At 43.1% G+C, this 16,119-nt stretch overlaps 2 long non-coding RNA genes across 2 annotated transcripts in view; both read left to right on the top strand.

Moving 5' to 3' along the window:
• Window positions 1-16,119, top strand: part of LOC125171906 (uncharacterized) — a 71,887-nt gene that overhangs the window by 41,356 nt on the left and 14,412 nt on the right. The window contains exon 3 of the long non-coding RNA XR_007154492.1: window positions 14,965-15,217. This is a non-coding gene — a long non-coding RNA (uncharacterized LOC125171906). The remainder of the gene's footprint in view (window positions 1-14,964; window positions 15,218-16,119) is intronic.
• On the top strand, window positions 162-6,701 carry LOC125171907 (uncharacterized). The gene is made up of 3 exons (XR_007154493.1): window positions 162-957; window positions 1,900-1,995; window positions 6,347-6,701. It is a non-coding gene; the product is annotated as an uncharacterized LOC125171907 (long non-coding RNA).

Raw genomic sequence — 16,119 nt, 5'->3', positions numbered from 1 at the left:
CGGGAGAAGCCTCCTCCTCCTCCCCCGCCTCCGCGCTCCCCCCGCCCCTCCCCGGCCCCTCCCCCGCGGGGCGCGCGCCCGCCCCTCCGCGGCCCCTCAGGATGCCCGCCCACCGCGCGGGCGCGCGCCCCGCGCCCCCCCCTCCCCCCGCCCGCGCCGCGGGCCCGGCCCCTCTCCACCCGCCGCCTCACCCCTTGTGGCCGCCCGTGGCCTTCGCTTTGCGCCTCCGCGTGCCCTCGAGCCCCCGGCGGGCCGAGGCGGCCCTCGGGGAATCCGGCCCCCGGTCAGTGCTCCCCTCGCGTCCGGCCCGCGAGGCTTCTCGGCCGGCCTGGGCCACCCCGCCGCCCCGCGAGCGGCGGCCTTCTCGTCCTGCACGCGCCGCCTGGGCCCGCCCGGGGAGGAGGGCCCCGTGGGGCCGGGGCGGGCGAGGAGGGAGGACGGAGATGCGCTCCGGGCCCGGAGCGTGGTGGAGCGTGGTGGAGCGAGGGAGTGACAGGCCCGGTGGGCGCCCTGGGGGAAGAGGCCAGTCTGCTGCCCCCACCCTGAGCCCACTGAAGCTGGAAGACCGCCAGGCCTGGAGCGCTCTGAACAATTTAGCTCCTTGGTGCATGAGAAGCCCAACGGAGTAATGGGTGCTGATGAGTTTCGCACCCGGAGTCTGAAGAAAATGAGTCATTAAAGGCATTCAGGGACTTTGCTGTGTAGCGAGAGACTAGTTCTCACTAATGTTAATGGCTGAGATTTCAGCCCTTGGGAAGAATCAAGGACCAAGTTCCTGGTTGCGATTGGCGAGGGCAGAGAGGTCTTTAAAGAAGAGCAAGGTTTCCTGTCGGTGGGCACAGGAGAGGAAGAGGAGAAGAGAAATTCACATCTCGTCCGAAGTCTGTCGTGGGAAGGACTGTAGCAAGATGGGTACCTAGACCCCTCAACTTAATGTTCCACGTTGCTGGCTTTGTGGTAGGGTTTGCCACGCTCTAGTTGTTACGCTGGGAGAACATTCAGCCTGCAATTTGTATCTCTGTTGCTTGATTTTGGCCTGGGGACAACAGTTTTATCCCCTTTGAGCCTAAACTCTTTCTTGAGATTGTTCTGTTTCTAGACATTTTAGCAACTCCAACTTAGAGTCGACCCTAGGCTTTAGAATGCGTTTTCTACTGTATCATTCAACTCATTTACAAAAGGGAACTGTTTGGACTACTCCCTCACCCATCATACCTTAGCTAATAATTCTACCACCAGTAACTGCGATTTGTGGTCACTACTTACCACCGCTTGCAACCCAGGCTCTCTAGGGCAGAGACGAAGTCTTACCCAGTTCATATCCCTAGCAACTACCAAAGTGCCTGATAAATAGTAGGAACTCAGTATGTTTGTTGAACTCCCCAATAAGCAATTCTTTGCATTTCTGTCTGCTCTGGGGTATCAACATTTCTCCTTTCTGAACCCAGGTCCACTGGGATTCCTGGGATGAAGAGTGATGGGAAACAGCTCACGAGGTGTACGTTACTCGGTTATTTCACCGAGTGACAGAGAATCTACCGAGCTGTAGATTCCACCTCTGCCTCTTCTGGGTACAACAAGCATTTATGTTCTTTACTGGCCTTTTATCTTTGACTTCACCTCTAGGTCAGTACTAGGCACTGCAGACGGTGACATGTGTTGTAAGATGGTAAAAGGAGACAACTAGGTAAAACAGTCTCACAAAACTAGAACACTGTTTTTGAGCTGGTGATTAGGGTAGCGGTATAATCAATCATTCATATATTTAAAGCTAAGAATAAGACAGCCGGCTTGCTGCAAGGTTGGCTCGTAGAAAGGCAAGGACCCTATTTTTAAAGACCAAATGTTTCATGCACTTCTGTGTCTGACCTAGAAAGTGATTTATTTCTCCATTTGCAGGAATCAGTACTGGAATTAATATTAATCAATGGCAAGGGAGACCAGAACAGAGGATGGTCCTGTGATGGATGGTCACAAGCTTCTCCCTGCTGTGAGGTATCTTTCCTTCCGAAACGACTCTTTCCACTCCTTTCATGTATTTGCCTTCTCTGGAAGACTCATTATGAGCTTCTTAGGATAGCCTTTACTTTGTATTTGAGGCCCAGAGAAGTCAGGCAATTTGTTCAAGCCTGCACAGCTAGTTAGGGGCAGAGCCGAGCCTAAAATCTTGGGCCATTTCCAAATCCAGTGTTCGCCCTACTGTATCACACTGTGAAACTCTTGAGTTGATCACTGTGAGTGCTTAATAAATATTAGATTTCTAACAGCAGCCTATTTGCTTCTGATTGCTGACTAGTTCACTTCAATTCATATTTACTTGAACCGAAAACCACTGCCTTCTGACAGCTGGTCTATTGTTTATAGGAAGTGAGTTGGTGGGCGAATTCCAGCCCTGTTGGACAGCAGAACCCATCACAACAAATCAATGTCAAAAATAGCACTTCAGGAGGAATACGTGCCACTTATTCAGTACCCCCAGTGGAGTAGCTCAAAGTGATTTGAAAATGTCTCATTAATCCACATGACACCCCTGCGGGATAATAATAATATTATTCTAATGTTTAAGCATAGAAATGTGGCAAAGCCAACAGCGTCTCTGAGCATGTGCAGATTTTCCTCATATTTCAAGTCCTCAATAGTAGACCCTAAATAAAACCATCAGGTTTGCAAGCAGCAAGGGTGAATCTTGGTTTGGGCTTTCTGTGTTGCTCTGGACATGGCTTGAGTTTCTTACTGGTCACAACAGTACTAGGAGTAGCTCGCCGACGGTCTGCCAGCTGGTTAGCAGCTTCTAGAATTAGTCCAGAAGTGTTGGAGAGTGGGGCAAGGCAGGTCTAGAAGTTACCACTAATTACAATGGTAGATAAATGAATGAAAAAGAAACCCCGCCTGCTATGTGCAAGGCATCGGAGTATGTGCAAGGCATCGGAGTATGGAGTTTGAATGAGGGGCTTGCCCTCAAAAGACTTACATGCAGTTGGAAAGACAGGATACAAGTTTGTGAAATCTTTACAACAGCATTGTGCCAGAAATGTCACAAGCTGCCCTGTGACTATTTGGTCCCTTCTAGCCAAGCTGCTACTGGCTGTTTCTCATTCATACTAAACTGGTTCCTACCTCAAGGGACTTTGTACTTGTTCTTCCCACTGCCAGAAACACTCTGCAGGTTTTCGCATGGCTTTTCTCCATTACTTTTGGTCTCCATGTAAAATATCTCGGGGCGCCTGTGTGGCTCAGTCTGTTAAGTGTCCGACTTCAGCTCAGGTCATGTTCTTGCGGTTTTTGGGTTCGGGCTGCGCGTCGGGCTCTGTGCAGACAACTCAGAGCCTGGAGCCTGCTTCGGATTCTGTGTCTCCCTCTCTCTCTGCCCTCCCTGCTTGTGCACTCTCTCTCTCTTTCTCAAAAATAAATAAAATTTAAATAAATAAATAAAAAATAAAAGAAAATGTCTCTTCATCAGGGATAATTTCCCAGACCACAACCGGCTGATTTCAGAGTTCCCCTTCCTTCCCCCCCTTGGTAACTTTCTAATCTCTTACCTGCTTTATTTTTCCTTACTCTATTTATTTCTTTGAATTTATATTTTCCATTTATTTGGTCACTTGCTTATTGACGATCTCCTGCACTAAAACATAAACTCCCCAATGGCCGGGTATTGACTTTTTTACTTGTATGTCACCAAAATCTAGACTAATACCTGACACGCAAGAGGCGCTTAATCAGTATGTGTTGAATGGTGGAAAGAAAGGTGCAGAGAACGCATGAGGCATAGTAAGGTCCAGTGAGTGAATCAGTTTGCTGGTATAGAGGGGTTATTTTGGAGAATTATCTGTCCAGTTCTGGTTCTTTCTCCCAGAACCAACTAGGCTGTGCAGATATGCATTAATTTGTTTTTTAAGTGTCACTTCCTCTTTCTCTACCCTCCTGGATGGATCTGTCCTGAACTCTGGAATTTTATTCTAAACTGCCTACTTAGATATTCTTCCTGATGAGACCCCAAACTTAATATTTATAGCACTGAACTCATTATCTTTCTCTCCAACGTTGTTCCTCTTCCTGTTTTTCATACTTCATGCTAGAATACAAAGTCATCCCTCAATCTCTCCTCTGCCCCCCACATCCAGTTGGTCACTAAGTGCTTTCTCTTCTCCATCCAAGTCCCTCTCAAGTTCTGTCCTCACCTCTTCATTCTCACTGCCACTGTCCCAGTTCAGGCTCTCCATTTCATAACAAGCTCCCTGCTTCCAGTCTCTCTTTTATGTATTTCATCACCGGGAAGTAGCTGAGTTATTTCTGTAAAACATAGATTTGGTCATATTGCTCTCTAGTGCTGCCATGATGGCTGAACCCTGGTGCTGACCTGACCTTCTGGCAGCCATCTTCTGTGTTCTTTCCACACCACTTACTGGCCCTTGGACATGCCAGCCACCCCCTTGCACACAGCCGTGCATCTGCTCATGCTCTAGCTCACTGGACACCCTTTCCACCTTTTACCCACTGGCGAATTCAGTCTTCAAGGCCCAGCTTAGATGTCAACTCTTCTGACACCCCCACCCTCCCGGTCAGCCATGTTTACCATTCAAAGAAACTCAGCAAAAGTGATTATAAAGGAATTCATGATTTTCTTCCTCATCAGAAGTACTATCGCATTTTGTTCAGAGTTCCATAAGAGGGCTTTACTGTACTATATTTAGTGTGTATGTGATGATCTGTGTCCCTATGAGAGTGTGAACTCCTATTAATAGCTAACATATTGAGCAGTGAACACACAGTAATAAGCCAGGACTCTGCTAAGCACTTTATACGCAGTAATCTCCAACAGCCCTGTGGGTAGGCAATATGACTGCTGTACCATTCTACACCTGGACAAATAGTGTAGGGTGGGAAAAGTCACTTCTGCAAGATCATACAGAATTAGGACATGGAAGAACCAGGATTCGAACGAAGTCCACATTCACAAGCCCATCCCTAGACCACCTTTGCGAGGGTTAGAGGGCTTGTCTCATTCATCTGTGTGTTTCCAGTCTCCGATATTGTGCAGGTATACGATAAATGATTTTTGAATAAGATAATTTAAGAAAAACAATCACGAAGCATAAATGCTTATTCACTAAAATCTGATGGATAGACCGTGACGAAGGTGTTAGTCCTGTACCTCAACACCAAGGCTATAAAATGCGCTTTCTTGAATTTGTACCATTTTTAAGAAGAAAGATGCTAGACACAGGGAAGAGGTTATTCTGGAAATAGATGCAGATACAGGTTCTGCCTGGGGTTAAGATGGCTCTCAGAATGAACCAGCAGTCTAGTCTGTGTTCTCACATGGCAGGGTGATTTTCAGAAAATAACTTCTATTCAGAGAAGACTAGAATTCTGTCAGAAAGTATGGCAGCCGAAGAGATACAAGTATTATGTTAGGCCAAGCATTTAAATAAGTCCCGTGTTTCTTCTTAAGCTCCCGGGTAGAAGAGAGTACAGACACTGAAATACCTGCATGGCTTTTGCTCGTTCTGGTTAATGTATTGAAAAATCAGGCAGTCACACTCCTAATCATAGATGAGCTGTGCAATTAATGAGACAAGCAGTAGAGCCCTCTGTATGTACCAATTATTTGTTGGCAGATGGGAATCTTAACATTTGTAGAGACAATTGAATGGTTTTAGATCACTGCCAAACGTATTAACTTTCTTCTAGCAAGAGGTCCATTACACGTAATACTTTCACTGTGGTTTTTCTCAAAGTGGACGTGATGAAGAATGCTTATTTATTTATTTTTTTAACGTTTTTTTAAATTTATTTTTGAGACAGGGAGAGACAGAGCATGAACAGGGGAGGGTCAGAGAGAGGGAGGCACAGAATCCGAAACAGGCTCCAGGCTCTGAGCTGTCAGCCCAGAGCCCGACGCGGGGCTCGAACTCACGGACCGCGAGGTCATGACCTGAGCCGAAGCCGGCCGCCCAACCGACTGAGCCACCCAGGCGCCCTGAAGAATGTTTAAAAATATCTAGAAAACTCCTTGTGTTTCTTCACGTTCCTTGTGTGAAGTACTTGTTGTGAGGCTATGGGTGAATCACAATAAAATTAATTTGGAGAGATAAAAGGGGTGGTTTTAGTCACATGACTGAGTTGATATTAATATGAACTGTTGACCATAAATTGACATGCAACTGTAAAACTTCAGCAGACATTTACAGGAATCTACTGAAATAGATCGAGGTTTTGAGCAAGGTTTTTTTTTTTTTTTTTTTTTTTTTTTTGTATTGCCAATCTGGTGCAAACCAAAGCATATTTTATTAATCTACAGACAAAATGTTACAGTGTGATTACTTTGTCATTGGTTTTGCAGTGATGTTGACAGAGCAACTCAACATGTCTGTCGAATGGTATTACCATTTTATTGACTTTTCATGACAATGGCGATGATATTAATGAAAGCATATAAAGGCCCACGATGAACCAAATAATACTGAGTACTGTAATGACAAAAGAATATGAATGCAATTCTTTGGGGACTTCATCATACCTAAGAAAATGCAATGGATATATTACTTGGTTATAAAACGAATGCAAATAAAACTAAAACATGTTGTGATGTGTCAGACTTTGCCGACCGAAACATAGCTGTAAGTATTGAAAATCTTTATTTATAGTCTCCACTCAGGATAACTCAGTTATTTTTCCCCCCCAACTAGACAATGTGACTTCTATATATTTCTTATTTTGGATCCAATTACAACTTTTCAAAGAGTTAAAAGTGCCCTACAAAGAACTCTTATCGTAACCATTTGAAAATAAGTTGCCAAAATTATTTGCCAATAATTTTCAAAACTAAATTGCCTATCACCCTTGAATACTTTAGTGTGTTTTGTGTGTATTCTTGTAGTAACCACAACGACGCCACTCTAGTTGGGAAACTAACATTTTGCATTGCTACCACCCAATCCTCAGGTCCCATTCAAGCTTACCACTAGGGCAATTCAGTTCTTGAACCAATTCTAAGCAAACTTGTCAGAAGATATTAGGAAATCTCACCCTTACCCTTACTCATGGTGGTGGGTCTAGAATCTACCTTGTTGTCCTAAGCCCAAGGCGACTGGGATGCCCTTCCCACCCCCATCCCCCCATTGCCTACACACCTTCAGCCTAGTTCTGGACCCTTGCTATATTTTGCATGACAATAGGATCAAGCCTCTACCTTAACTTGCTACTGTTCTCTCCACTTTGTTCTTTAAGACTGAAGCCCTACCCTGAAACCCAACTGGCTTGTTTAAGATTCTCTCTGTCCTTTTAGCCTTTAGTAGGCTCCCCAAAGTCTGAAACCTGCCAGAGGCTGGAATTCTTATTTATGCCATATGGGTTTCTTGGAACTTCATAGCTTCTCTGACTACCAGGATTGCCATCACCAGTCCTGTAGCCCTGCATCTTCCACTGGTTTGGACCCCATGAATAATGAGGCTTCCCCAGCTTGTACCCAGATTTCATTCTTTCCCCTAGAACTTTACTATTTTACAGGTTGACCCCCCTCCTTTGGGACTTGTCCTAAAGCTGAATTTATTCCCCCAGCTTCAAATCCCATCATTCCTGGCTTCCCTTTATATCCTTACCAGTCTACTGAGGTCCTAGAATGCCTCATGACTGAGCTACATACATTGGTATGCACAGCTAGAAATGCTAAAACAATTTCAACTGAAGCACACTGTTTATATAGTCACTCAAATGAACAGATGTATAATCACATATAATATATATCAGTTTATTTACAGTTCATGTAAATGTAGATTGGGGATATATAATATAATGTAAATTAAGGTAAGATAATAGATATAGATAGATAAAGTGTCCTCATTTCCCACCCCCATCACACTCCATTTGAATTTAGGAATCCACATGTAGGATACCAATCTCAACATGCATGTGAACAGAACTTCCTCCCAAATGCTGTTGTCAAAGATTAGCTTTCAGAAAAAGCCTACTATTTGAGTGTGTTTATCCATTATGTTGTTCAGAACAAGCTAATGTTAAGATGTGCTGTAGTATAGCAGAAAGCGTTTTAGCCTGGGATTCAAACTATCTGGAGTTGAAGTGCCCTTGGGGCGCCTGGGTGGCTCAGTCAGTTAAGCGTCCAACTTCAGCTTAGATCATGATCTCATGATCTCAGGTCATGTCATGGGCTGACAGTTCAGAGTCTGGAGCCTGCTTTAGATTCTGTGTTTCCTTCTCTCTATGCCCTGCCCCCACTCTCTCTCTGTCTCTGTCTCTGTCTCTCAAAAATAAATAAAAACATTAAAAAAAAAATAAAGTGCCCTTGACAAAACCACTTGACCTCTGTCTCAGTTTCTCACCCATACAATAAAGAAAATAATATCTGAGTCACATGCTAGGAGAGTTAAGTGAGATTATATATGCGGAAAGTACTCAATTACTGGTCTTGCCTGGAGTAGGTTCTCCGTTGTTTGTTCACTCATACTTTCCACACAACACAAATGCACAAGAGGGGGGAGTGGGTGAGATGCACTAAAATGTTCATACTTCTGATTGCAAAAGGCCACATGTGATGCAAGTCTTTTATCTGTTGTATCTCAAAATAGGACAGGCTTCTCACTTCTGGCTTTAATTAAATGTGGCCCAATAGCATCCACACTTAGCAGGGCTTACAAAACTAGTCGGAGAACAAAGGGCATCCTTTAGAATCAGAACTCTGGTATTCCCTGGTTATTAGTACTATCGCATCTGTTTCTTCAAAACTCAGTGCATGGCACTGAGTAGTCACTCAAAAAAATATTTGTTGAAGTAAACATTAAAAAAAAGATTATCTGGACTAATACATTCATTTTACAGATAGAATGATAATATCTGTATCTCAAGGTATAAGGAACTTCCATCCAAAGTCCAGCATTTAGTGACAGAGTCAGAATAGAATTTAATGTTACTAATTTCCAGCCAAGTTCAAAGAACTTTCATCCATACTTTCCATCTTTTTCAATGTACTCATTCACTCAGCACATCCCTCCTTTCCTTTCCGCGATATCTATACGTGCCACACATGGGCATCGAAGATGAACGGGATGTGTGTGCTGCTTTTATGTGCCTGTGACATCCTGCCTCACCTGACCTCTTTGGACTCACCCTCAGTCCTGCCTATACCGATAGCACCTGCTGGACCCCCCCCCCCCCCCTTTTTTTTTTTTGCATTAGCCGACTTCTCTGCCTAGATCTTGGGTTCCCTTCCTTTTCTTTCAGCCTTTTCACTCCTACAAAGTTTCTGCAGTTTCCTGACTTATCAGTTCACCCAGGAAGCAGGATTTCTTACCCAGAACTCCTCTACTTTGGACTCCTCCCTAAATCCTCAGGCCAAGTGGAGCTTGAGAGCCTGTGCTTTTGGTGACACATCACCTGCTGGGGAGAACATGCCGACCTCTGCCTTTAACCACCACATCGAAGAGTCTACACTTGGCAAAATCAATGCTACGTGATTCTTAAACGCATTCCAATTGGGGCAGCCACCTCAACAATGCCAGTTTAATGAGACCTGAAGTAGGTCACAAACCCTAATTCTGGTACGCCGTGGTGAGCCCTAATGTATCTGCGTGTGCACCAATGGCTGTCTGTCCCACTTCCTGTTCTGTCCTCCCACCATGCCCTACCGGCATCTACCACGCTTCTCCTTGAGAGACCAGCTCTGCTACCTGGGTCACCAACTGCTGCCTGAATCCTGCTGAGGGCCACCCTCCTAAAACCATGGCCTCATTGCCTAGCCAATGTCAAGCTGCCTGGATTTCTGCTGCTACATCAACCCCAGTGAGAATATGACTGGACATAGTTCTTCAAGCCATGGATGTAGCTGGTCCCTCTTTCTCTGCAACCACATTGAGGACATGCCCTTTTAGGCCAGACCCTAGCGGGATGACAGGCTTCAGAGATGGGCACAGGGAACATTGCTTTCTTGCAACAAGGAGAATAAAACAACAAAATCTGAAAAGAGAGATTTAATTCCCGAGTATCAATATCTGAGAGAGGTAGGAAGGGAATGTGCTGTGGCAATACATATTATTAATGGATATAAGTGCCCAGAAAACACTGGCTCATAGCTTTGGGAGATAATGCACTGCTCAGTACTCCTGACACCCTACTGTAAGGTTGATTTCTAAACAAATGGGCTGAAACTCAATTATCCATAATTCTGAAGTACAAGAGCTCTGGACCCACCTCAGCATGAAGAATAAATTCAAAGGTGCCAACTAAAAAGAATATTCCAGATGCTCACAATTCACATATGTAATCTGAGAGTGTTTTAAGTGCATCTCAGTACTCTAGTGCTTCGTGAATGGTCTGGCTACGTTATCAACCCCAGATATTGAGAAACTGAACAGCTCTTACTTTTTATAATGCTACGTGCCTGAGTCAGAGGAAAAGCTGAGGCAGATTAGAATACTGGAATATTCCTTTTTTGGGTCAGTTGTTACTTTTAATACAGTTGTTACTGTATCCAGATAGGCTTTGGAGGTTAAAAAAAACTTAAATGATATGCCATGTAAAATATATTGTAAATGGGGTCTTTTGAGTTTATTTTCCTAAGATAACAGGCATGGGAATGGAAAATTGATGGCCAGGCCAAGAAACGTGGTACATTCAGTGTGCCAGGTTTTCTGACTTCACCTGATGAATGATTTCTGGGTTCAGTAAAGCAACATGTTTAGGAAACTCCAAAATAGATTGTTTTTGTAACCTCTCCATCTGGATCATAGAAGCAGTGGCCATGCCTTCTTTATCATTACCTTCCTCAGTGTCCAGTACAGTGCTTTCTACATAGTAGAGCCCCACAGATATTCATAGAATGTTTAATGAATTACTCGTTTCCTATATTGACCAAAGGAACACACTGATACATTTTAATATAATGTTTTCCTGCCTAAATGCAGTTTTGGCATGGTCTGCAACCACTTATATAATTTCCTCCCATGTTAACATACTTATTTTTTGATGTTTATTTATTTTTGAGAGAGAGAGAGACAGAGACAGAGACAGACAGACAGAGTACGAGTTGGGGAGGGGCAGAGAGAGGGAGACACGGAATCTGAAGCAGGCTCCAGGCTCTGAGCTGTCAGCACAGAGCCTGACGTGGGGCTCGAACTCATGAACCATGAGATCATGCCCTGAGCCGAAGTCAGACGCTTAACCAACTGAGCCAGGTGCCTCCCATGTTAACATACTTATAATTTGCATCATGTTCCAGCTCTAGGTAACTCTGGGACAGAGGATGATGTGCCAGGTTAATGCTTCTTTTATATCCAAATAGAACCCTCAGGAGAATAAGGTAATGGATTTCAAGCCATGCATTTCAATATGACGATAATATAAAGGCAGACTGATATCTATTTGTAATAATTTTCCCTACATCTTTATCCCCACCCACCCTTCCCCAAGACCTCATAGTAGCTTTGGTAGGTTATTACCAATTTAGATGCCCTTATCCACAGTATGGAATTTGCATAAATGCAGTACAATCCATAACACTCCTGTACAATACAAGGTAGGGAAAAGCAGGACCCTTCTGCTCTGGGGCTAGCACATAAAGCGTTTCAGTTGCTAAGACAGATTAATTCTTTAAAGTCAGAAAACAGCCTTCAACCCCCATCAGCCCAGTTTCTGCCAAATAACCAGAGAGATAAACGCATCATCCTTCGAGGACAGAAGACATGTTGGAAATCAGGTAACTTAATTTCAAATATGAAATATATCTAATTGATTTGCAATACTGTCCCTGGTGTGCTGCCCATTGAGGATGCAATATTTGAAGGTTTCTGGACCTGTGACATCAGCTAAAAAAAAAAAAACCCATCAGCTGCCACTCTTTCTTAGGGGACAAGAAGACAGAGAAAGCATGAAGGATAATGACGCATGACCACTAACTCCCGTGGGCTGCTGCATTTTATCAACCAGAGACTAGCAGCACACAAACATACGATGGGGCCAATTTTGTCCTCAGCTACAACATCAACTAGTGTATGTGAAATTTCCAAGCTCTTAATGGAAACCCTTATATACAGTTAAGAACTAAACTGAGATTAGGATGTGAGCTGGTCAAAGAAGCTGTCTCTGGCAGAAGATAAACGTGTCTGTTAGCCTATCCTTATCTGGCTTATGAAATAATATTACCAAGTAGTGATTTCTTTTCTTTTTGTGGTCTGACTTCAGTCATTTTTCTCCCTAGAAACTGCATTAAGCTGAAGGAATGGAACTTCAATTAACATTATAATAATCCTCGGTGCTGATAGTGCTTTCTAAGCTCATCGCCATTAAATTTCGGCATGATGTTTTAAAAGATGCTCAAGAGATTAAAAAATCCTGATTAAATATTTCCAGTTCTTACCAATATAAATCTGTACAGCTTAAATGTATTAACATAACTGCCAAGAATAGCAACATCCACAATAAATATGTTGGATCATTGTAAATTGCTATATTTATCTGATTTATTCTCCTAAATGTTGCCTCTGGCTCTGAAAACAAGACTGTTGGAGAGTTCTGCCTGATATAAAGGCTGTCAGAAATAATTTTGGCTAGCAACATGAGGACCAATTTATATGTCAATTATGCATCTGCCAAGTATTTAGCATAACAAACAAATATAAAATAGAATGTGAGAAGAGGTATATTGTTACAGAAGTAAAAAAACCAAGATCATACTTAAATTAATGGTTGATTAAAATGTGATATTTGTCACGTCTCCTGAAAATTGAATAATCAGCAAGAGGTACTGATACATTTTAGTATTTACAGGTTTTATTTCATTTAAAAGTTGCGATGATGGCTTATGTGGACGCTTGCTTTCGGAGAAAGGTTTAAGTTCTATTCTACAAATGGGGAAACTGACCTGAACATTAGAGCTACCTTGGAGGGAGTTGGTTTCATCAAAATCCTCAACTAGCTGTTTGAAATGTAAAAGATTAGGAAGAATATGCTTGAAAGCATCAAAGCATCTCACACAATACAGGCTTACATCTGTCTGTGTATCTACAGTGTATCACACACACACATATATATATATGTAATATCTATACATGCCTATATATATTATATCCAAATATATATGTGTGTGTGTGTGTATATATATATACATATATAAAAATATATACTTTTCTAAAAATATTATTACTAATAATATATTAATACTGTTTTCTGGAGCTCTTAAATCATTTTTATACATGGTTCCTGTTGGCCTAGTATAATTATAGTATTCTATTTTTGGCACGAACCTTCCCTAAAAATATAATGAGTGTCTGATCTTCCGAACTGACCCAAAGCTGTGCAGAGCCTCAGTCTCCTGACATTGAGTAGGACACGGCAAGCCACCTCAGTTGTAAAGACAACGGGCTTCTCTTTCATGTTTCTAAGTTTCCATGGTTGTTCCAGCATCTCTGCCAGAGCACCACACTTGTTTTTCTGCATATATGTTTGTGACATTTCTACTCTGGAAATAATCAACTCCATTGTATTATTTTTATGAAAAGTCACAGAGTATGGACGGATAGGCAAATTTGCATGTATTCCAGTACATTTCCTTACAGCTAGTCCTAAAATGTTCTCAGGTCCTCTTTATACTATAGCACAATTAAATCATCCTCAAGTACGCACAGGGGATTATGTGCTAGGGCATTATTTTGACATCATCATCTCCAACTACACATTGTATTTGTTGTTTTTGTGTGTGTGTGTTTTTAAAAAATCTGTCTTTAATTTTTTTATTTATTTTTGAAGGAGAGAGAGAGACAGAGCATGAGCAGGGGAGGAACAGAGAGGGAGGGAGACACAGAATCCAAAGCAGGCTCCAAGTTCCGAGCTGTGAGCACACAGCCTGATGCGGGGCTCGAACCCATGAACTGTGAGATCATGACCTGAGCCGAAGTCGGATGCCCAACTAACTGAGCCACCCAGGCACCCGTGTGTGTGTGTGTGTGTGTGTGTGTGTGTGTGTGTGTTTATAAGCCCAAATTCACTAGGCAATTTGAAAAGCATCTTCTTTGGGGGTGTGTGGGTGGCTCAGTTAAGCCATCCAACTTCACCTCAGGTCATGATCTCACAGTTCATGGGTTTGAGCCCCACATCGGGCTCTGTGCTGACAGCTCAGAGCCTAGAGTCTGCTTTGGATTCTGTTTCTCCCTCTCTCTTTGCCCCTCCCCTGCTCGCACTCTATCTCCCTCTCTCAAAAATAAACATCAAAAAACGCATTAAAAAAAAGAAAAGCATCTTCTTTTATAATATCTTTTTTAAAAATACTAAAAACTATAAGCAAAAGTATCTAAAACCTTCATTGGTGATGGCCATAACATATTCTAATTTTACTCTTGACATAAATTGCTTAAAACAAAAAATGGACAGAATTTTATACTCTCAACTTTGCCTAACGTGGTGGAATAAGATATTATATGCTTCTTTTAGTTAATGCTTATGCTCCTGCTGTTGGTTGGTTGACAGATGATTTCGCTAGGGTCCCCTCCAAGTCCAAGCTTTGATGGTCTGAAACCGACTCAGTGTATGCGCAGGTAAAAGTCTGGAGGAGCTCTGGCCTAGTAGGAAATGCTCAGCACTCTAAGTCCAGAGACAAGGGTTTGGATCTTAGGTCCCGGGATTCCTAAATCTCTCTGAGCCTTTAATTTCCTCCTCTGTTATAAGAGGATGATAACAACCAGTTTATAAGGTGATTTTGAGGATTAAGTGAAATAAGGCCTTTAAAGTACCTCAACCAATGCCTCTTATATATCTAATCTGACATGCTGTGAAAGTGTTTGCCCATTTTTTCGAGAGGTAAAATCACCTCTCACTCCAGAGGATGAAATGGCCACTGGTTACAGATAGCTGTGTATCAACAGTTGGCCCTGGGTCACTTTAATTCAATATGAGTCAATGACTATTAAGTGCCCACACAGTACTTTGTCTATTACCCAGACATTTCTTCTGTTTTAGATTAACTTCCGTGGCAGCTTCTCTGACTCCCGATTCCCTGGATTTGCTGAGCTGGACAACTTCATCCCACCTGGGTTGAAGAGCTGCCTAACCAGCAGGAAGTGACTGGGAAAACTTTTCCTCCCATCTGAGGTCACTTCCGCTTGAAGGAGGCCGGCTGCTGAGAAGTATGCCATCAGAGGAACAAGAAAAGAGCCTTGACACTCAGGGCCTGTCTGGAGAGAGGAGATTCACACATGCATCAGCAAAGCAGGTAAAGAAGATCACTGAGCACAGAAGTAAGATCGGAGCACACCGGAGGGTGGTTCTCTACAAAGTGTCCATTTCAGCTAGTTGTTTCTGTTTTGCTCAAGGATGATGTGTTCCACATAGTCCATAGCTGGGAAATAAAAGCAGTGTTTGCCCTGCCTTCTTTTTCCCTCGTAATCAAGGCTGGTGGCCTCCTAAACATGTGACAAAGAGGAGAAGGAAAGTGAAGGAGAAATCAAAGCGGTCTTGGGAGGAGGGCTGAAGGGGGCTGGGATATGTGGCAAATTCCAGTTTCACACCAGGTTGACTCATTGCCAAGGAACCCACTGTTGACGAGTGTGAGATACTGTTGAGGGTTCTCAATGGCAACTGTTGCCGGTTTAGCAAAAGAGCAATGCTTCTGAAGCCAGATTTGGAGAGCAGATTTTGTGAAAAATCTAGGATTCTGCTGCCTCCCGGGACTTGGTTCTAATTTTAGTTTTGGGCTGTCCTCAATGCTCCCACCTCTCACGCATTCATTCTATTTGGGGGCTTATTGTGGAGGAAGCCAGCTAATGCTATGGCCAGAAAGAGAAAAAAAATAAGTCCAAATATGTATTTTTTTCTTTTTGAGACAGAAAAACAAACTCCAAATTATCTGGGTTTTATAAGTATGTTTACAGCTGTCCTTAGTCACCAACAGAGCTCATCAATCTGCTCGTCTCTGCCTACTCTGTCACTGACATCTTTTTTTTTTTTTTCTCTCACTTGTAAAAGTAAATCTCTCTGCGGCTCAGTACTGGTTCCCCACCTTTCTCCCTCCTCGGACTCTGCTCTAATCCCCTGCCTTCCCAGGCTTCCTGGGGCTAATGTAAGGACAAAGGAGGGAACCAGGAGTCTAACAAGAGGCAGTTTCTGATATCCACG

Source organism: Prionailurus viverrinus, chromosome C1 (genome assembly GCF_022837055.1).
Source record: "Prionailurus viverrinus isolate Anna chromosome C1, UM_Priviv_1.0, whole genome shotgun sequence".
NCBI classification, from domain to species: domain Eukaryota; kingdom Metazoa; phylum Chordata; class Mammalia; order Carnivora; family Felidae; genus Prionailurus; species Prionailurus viverrinus.
This window is presented reverse-complemented; position numbering and strand designations above follow the sequence as displayed.